Source organism: Monodelphis domestica, chromosome 1 (assembly GCF_027887165.1).
Source record: "Monodelphis domestica isolate mMonDom1 chromosome 1, mMonDom1.pri, whole genome shotgun sequence".
NCBI classification, from domain to species: Eukaryota; Metazoa; Chordata; class Mammalia; order Didelphimorphia; family Didelphidae; genus Monodelphis; species Monodelphis domestica.
The window spans coordinates 407,154,473-407,161,798 of record NC_077227.1 but is presented as its reverse complement, the minus strand read 5'-3'; positions in this window follow the sequence as shown (position 1 = coordinate 407,161,798).

Here is a 7,326-nt window from a genome sequence, read left to right as displayed (position 1 = left end):
AACCTAGGGCCAGTTGTAGGAGAAAAAATACTGATCTGAGGAACTAGGAAACTTCAATTTGAGTCCTTGTTTGGACACATACTTGCCTCACTACCTTGAGACAGTCCTTTCCTTCCCTGGGCTTCAATAAAATGAAGGAATTGGACTATAAAATCTTTTAGCAGCTTTCTAGTTCTGACTGTCTGCAATCTTGTTTTTTCTCTGTGAAAAGCTAACTGGTCTCTTGGACTCCATGGTATTCAATTGCATACCCTTGTCCAGATCACTGTTAGTCATCACTAGTGTGTACACACACACACACACACACACACACACACACACACACACACACACACACACACAGTACCTTAGGGATTTAGATTAGCATAAAAACCAGAGTGCGGTTGATCAAAGTCCTTGGGCAGCCCCAGGATGGTTGGTGCAGTGGAAATCTGACAGGCTTTGGTCTTTACCCTGGTTTGACCCTCTGAGGCATTGTGTCTCATTAAGCATTTTTGCCAACATTGTTTTTTTGGGGGTGGTGGTAAGTGTCACCTGTTGTGCCCATAGAGTCCATCTCTACAGTTGGCAGTTGAAAATTTGCCCTGGGACCTTTAGAACTGTATTTTGGATCCTGATCAGATTGTGGGGGCCACCCTTGAGTCACCAGTAATAATAATAAAAAATAACCTCACTATATCCCCTAGAGGTTTACAAAGCATTTTTCTCTCCATGATTCTAGGAGGTAGGGAATTATTATTCTCATTTTACAGATGAAGAAGCCAAGGCCACAAGGTGAAATGACTTGCATCAAAGGCAGGACCTGAGCCTATTCTCCTGATTTTAAATCCAAAACACTTTCCACTTTGCTAAGTGGTGAGTTGTGTAGCTCTACCCACTCTTTCCAAGAGGGCTTTGAAGATTTGTTTGTTCCCTCCATCAGTGACATGTTGCTTCAGAAAATACTGGGAGCAGACAATTGCTTTTACACAATTAGATATTCAACAGCAATTGGAAATATCTGCGTGATTAATTATGCATTTTAACTTTTTTCTTGAGGTTTCAGTGTCCTAGAGCCATAGTCTTGATAGTCATGCAGACAGATGGGGCCCAACCATCCCCTGGAGCTGCTTGGGATGCCTGAGACTTCTCAGAATCATCGAATGGCAGCAGTGGAATGGACTTTAGAAACCACCTGACCCAATCCCTGCCTTTTAGAGATGAGAAAACTGAAATGCTGAAAATCAAAATGACTTCCCCAGGGTCGCGGAACTCAGTTTTGATAGAAGCCCATTTTGATACTCTAGTCAATACTTTCCACTCTGACATGCTTGCTGCCTCCACTCCAGGAGTGGAACTTAAAGAAAAGGGAATGAAAAATTTTATTGGTTGTATTTATGCTGGGATGTATTTTTCATTATTATTTGAAGCACTTGCAACACTTTGGGGTACTCTAGCCAAACTCTGCCATTAAAAAAAATGTTTAAGTGTTAGAGATTCGAAAGCAAGTTTATTCACTATGGTGAAGTTGGCCATGCTTCACAATGTTAGTATCAAATCTACTTCAGCTAATACTTTCTAGTAGGCAAATGGGATCTACTCTTAAAAAAAACCCAAATCTCTTACTTCTGTCATAGAATAAATACTGTGTATTGGTTCCATGGCAGAAGAGAAGTAAGGGCTAGGCAATGATGGTTAAGTGACTTGTCCAGGGTCCTACAGCTGGGAAGTATCTAAAGTCAGATTTGAACCCAGGACCTCCTGTCTCTAGGCCTGGCTTTCTATCCACTGAGCCCCCTAACTGCCCCCAGTACCTACTCTTAAAGGCACTGAATTCAATTCCTTCATTTTATAGAGAAGGAAAATGGCACCTAAAGATAACTGATTCATGGATATATAATGATTTATGGCCTTGTCGTGATCAGAGGTCAAGTTTTTAGATTTCCAGGTTAGTACTGTTTTTATGGCACCAGTCATATTCTTCAGTAAAGGAGTTCCCACTTCTTATAATCTCTGGAACCTCTGAAGGGGCCACTTGATTTTTATTTACAAAGGTAGGAATCGTGCCAACCCAAGTAGAGGCACATAGAATCCAAATAAAGGACTTCAGCACTGAACTCTTTAGATATCACATAACTCATTTATAGATGTGGAAACTAATATCCAAAGAGGAGTCTCTAGGATATGATAGTTAAGGGACCTGAGTTCAAGTTCTGGCTCTGTCATTCTAGCTGAGTGACTTTAGGAAAGTCAAAGTCTAGGACAGTTAGTCATGTAAGAAAAAATGTTAAGAACACTTAAAATCAGAATTAACTGGGGCAGGGAGATTGCTCAGTGGATAGAGTGCCATGTCTGGAGTTGGGAGGATTTCCTAGTTGCGTGACCCTGGGTAAGTCACTTAACCTTGATTGCCTAGCCCTTGACACCTTTCTATCTTGGAGTCTGCACTAAGTAAGGGTTTGAAAAAAAGAAAAAATAAAGTTCTCTTCATCCTTTATAAAATGAAGAGACTGGACTAGATGATATTTAAGCTTAGAAGACTCCAGCTTTAGGTAGATGACCCATAAATCTATGTGTTAAAGGTCATGTAGAAAGTTATAGTCTAAGTCTTATAATGTCCAGTCTAATGGCTGAAAATGTGTGGGAATGTAAAGTAAACTGCAGTGACTGAGTGGAAACTCCATTCTGGAAATAAAAAGAAAAGGTTGGACAATACAAGGCACTGGGGGTGGTGTGGGGAGGTTGCCATGGTAGTAAAGAAGAAGGGCACAGATGAGCCAGACTTTTTGAATCTAAGACCTAAAAAAAAAAAATGTAAGTTAGTGCTCTCGCCTCCTGGGGATTTTCCAGCCTGCTCTGGGGTGGAGGTTGACTCACTCATCCTGCAGAGGGTCTCTGTGAATGTTCCAGGAAAATGGTACCCTGAAGATGCACAATTCATTGGCTCACCTCTAGCTTTCTTTACAGGAATGGAAGATCTGAACCTGTTTTTTCTATTTCCTCTTTCATTGATATCAAGGCATGACCACATCAGGTCATGTGGTCTCATGGATATGAAGCCCCAGTCCTGTCCAGAGGGCTGGCTATTTGTCTTCCTCTTTTTGTTGGGTGAACTGTGAAAAGGGCTTAGCCTCCCACCCTCCCTCCATATTCGTCTCTACCCTTCTTGAGAAGGCAGCCAGAAATAGCCCTTTTGGCAGAAGATAAACTAACTCTTATGAGTCTTGTCCCTCTGGATCTCAAAAATGTTGATGATAATAGGAGTGATAACTCACATTTCTACAAAATGCTTTCCCCACTACAGTCCCATCAGGTAGGTTATTAAAGGGAATAAATGGAAGATCCCTGAGGAGAAGTGACTTGCCAAAGATGACATAATTGGCAAGTGACAAGGCCCTAGAAAGGAGAATGGCTCGTTAATTCCATGTCTCTGAGAAGGATGAAATCATGGATGGAAATCTGGACATCTCAAACAAAGCCTTTCAAAAATAGTGTTTATTTTAGGGAAAAAACCAGAAATGTCCATAACATTCCTTTTTCTTTATAATACTTGTTCTAGATATAAAATGCCTCCTTTAGCTAAGATATAAAGTGTTAGGTCCAGTAGGAGATGTTTCTGCATCGAGCATATTTGACATGGCTAGAGATAAGAATGGTTGAGGAAAAGGTAGATAAATTGTTGATGTTTCTGTGTACGTGTTTGTGGTTTTTTCTTCTTTTTGGATTTTTTTTTGGGGCAGGAACAAAACCCCAAAAGTTTCCTTGGGAAATTTGTTCTTCTCACCAACACTTTGTATTTTGTTCCTGAGTTTTCCCATCTCTGTAGGTATATGATTAATTGTCATTCAGTCACTGCAGTTGTGTCTGACTCTTTGCGACCTCATTTAGAGTTTTCTTGGCAAAAATATTGAAGTGGTTTGTCATTTCCTTCTTTAGCTCATTTTACAGATGAAGAACTGAGGCAAACAGGGTTAAGTGACTTGCCTAAGGTTACATAATTAGTGTCTGAAGCCAGATTTGAACTCATGAAGATGAATCTTCCTGGTTTCAAGCCCAGTGCTCTAACAATTAATATTAACTATTGTCATTTATGTAATATGTGCTACTTATGTAATATTTACTGCAATATTAATATTTACCTCATTAAGAAAACTGAGTTCCAAAGATATAAAGTTATTTGAACTGTTATTCTCTCTGAATCTCAGTTCTCTTCTCTATGCAATGAAGCAACTTGAATAGATCATTCTTGAGTTCTCTTCTAGCTCTGACATTCTATGTTTGGTGATCCCTCCTAGTATTTAATAGTTGAAGATCCTTTCCAGTCTTAACCTTCCATGTACTCAGAGGTTCCTTCCAGATCCAATATTTTATATTCTAAGGTTCCTCCTAGCTCTGACAAACTTAGGGTATGTAATGTATGAGGTCCCTTCTGTCTCTAACATTCTGTATTCGATGGTTCCTCCTAGTTCTGGCATTCTGGGTCATGCTGCTCTTTCCATTTCTCACATTATATATTCTTAGGTCTCTCCCAACTCTGACATTCTATATTCAAAGGTTCCATTCAGCTCGGATATTTTGTGTCCTTGTATTTCTTTTAATTTTAACATACTTTATTCTGAGGTCCCTCCGATACTTCGACAAGTATATTCTAGGTTCCCTTTCAGCTCAAACATTCTTTATTCTAAGATTCCTCCCAGTTCTGACATTCTGTTGTAAAGTTCTCCTCAGTTTTAACATTTCACATGATTATTTTCAGCTCTAACATTTTATGATCTAAGCTATGCTATATGTTCTAAGGTCCCTTAGAGACCTGACTGATGTTCTAACATATATAAATAAATATATATATAAATATGTATATATCTAACATATATATATATATATATATATATATATATATATATATATTGGTTCTATGTCAGCTAATGCAATGTCCTAAAATTATAGAATTTTGGAGACAGAAGAGACCCAAGAGATGATCCTGCCCAGTGCCAGGATCCTTTCTACAAAACACCTATAATGATGGATAAATTTCTAAGCCTCCTCAGACAAGGTAGTATAATGGATAGTGTTTTGAACTCACAGTCTAGAGACCTTGATTCAAATCCTGCCCCAGACACTTATTAGTTTTGTGATTGTGGGTAAATCATTTAATTTCTCAGGTACTTACGTTATTTATAAAATTGGGATAATAACACTCATAATATTTACTTTACAGAGCTGCCATTGTGAGGGAAAAGATCCTAAAAACTTTAGAGTTAGAAAAATGGGAGTTATTATTATATCCTGGCCAGACTTAACTTTGGCTCTCTTCTCCACCTTTGTCCTTGTCCCTCAAAGTCAATGTGTCCATCCCCACAGAAAATCTCCAAGGCCCTAACTTTTCCTCCAGTCTCCACTACACACCTTCAAGTCTTCCTGGATCTTTCTATAGCCCCTTCTCTGAATATCTCTACCTACTATGACATCCAACACCTTAGCCACCTGCTATTTAGAACTGAGGTATTTTGAGAGAACTATTGGGAATATCAAAATTCTCTTTAAGGAATATTGAACACCACCATTAAAAAATTGGAAAACTCCCTATCACAGACATTAAAGGTTATGTGGAAATTCTTAATTCAGGACCATCAGCTCTTCCTTAGGTATAGCATTCCACCTTCTGGCCATGCCTTGAATAAATAGTCATCCCCTACTTCTGGAATTCACTTTTATTTTATTTCACTTCCAAATACAGTTCAGCTTCCAATTCTTACAGGAAGCCTTCCTGAATTTCTCTCGAATCTCTTTAAATGACTTCTTATTGCCTTTGTGGACATGAGTACCCCCCAACAAGTATGTAAGCTCCCTGAAGGCAGGAACTAATGCATTTTTGTATTTGTGTCTCCATTTGCTCAGTACAATACCTGGCACATTAGCCACAACTAACTAAATGGTAAACTCAATTTGATGACAATTTCCTAATAAATAATGAGACTTTCTTCAAATATTCAGATGTAATGGGGAGAGGTAATTTAGGGGAATCCTCTGGATCCGACAACTCCCATGGAGCTGAGCTGGTCCTCTTTTGGTGGGCTCCATGCTCAAGCCACTTCTGGAAGATGCTAGGATAGAGAAAACCCCCTAGGATGAGACAAATGCTACACTTGAGAAGTTCAGGAAATTTCCCACAGGACTATTCAAAAACTCTGAAATTTTGAGAATTTTTAGTAGGAATACTGTAGCAGGTGTTGCCTAGCCCTTCCAACTCCACTATGTATTACAGACAGGGAGAAATCAAGCCCTTTCTTTGCTCTGTCTCTTTTACTCTATCACATTCACCAGGAAGTGCCTCCCTGGATGTATTAGCCTCAATCGTCTCTGCCAACTTCTCTCCAATTAAGCAATGTTCCTTATTCCTGTAGCTCACTGAGTACAGACTTATAGAAGGCCTCCTTCTTGGCTACGAGTCCCATAATTTTATGTAGACCTGTGAATGCTAGTCAACCTTGGGTTTCATCCTATGTAAGTTCCCTGAGGTGGCCTCCATTCCACAGGCCCCCTGCTATTTTTTCACAAGTTGAGGATAAGCTAGTTTTAAAATATAACGAGTGAAGAAAAAAGTTGTAGAATAATAGTTTGCTCTGTATCAGCCTTTAGCAGGTTATAACCAGAAAAAGCACTGAATTTGAAGTTGGAAAGTCTGGGTCCAAGCACCAAGCATTTTCTACCTAAATAACCTTGGGTTCGTCACTTTACTGCCTTAGGTCTCAGTTTCCTCATTTGTAAAATGGGGGAGTTGGACTAGTCGATCTCTAAGATAACTGCCACTCTCTAAATAGCCACGATCTATTTCCTTGTAATCTTATGACTGGAATTTGGATCCATATTCCACCACTCTCTGGGTAGCCCTGGATGAATAATTTAGGTTCTTAAGGATTCTTTCCTCTTCTACAAAACAAATATGTGGGATTTGATGGTCTCTAGGGTTCCTTCCAGCTCCAAGTTTATGGTCTTATGATTATTACGGAGCAAAGTTTGTAAGAATGCAAATTTATTGTTGGTTTGAGAGGGAAGTAGATCTTCCACCTGAGAAAGGAAATTCTACCCTAAAATCAAGCTACAGCATTAAAAAAGAGGAGATTTCTTAAAAATGAAAGTCCTCAGGCTCCCAGGTCAACTAACCAAATCCATATTTTACCTGAATACTGTGTGTTTGCCAAGGACATTAATAAGGGCAGTCCTGTTGAAATGTCGATGATGACCACGTCATGGATTCATATGGATATTTAACTACCATGTCTGACATTGTTTCCATGAGAATTATCCCCATGCCCTGCATGGTTCTTGGCATAGTCCTTCTTCATC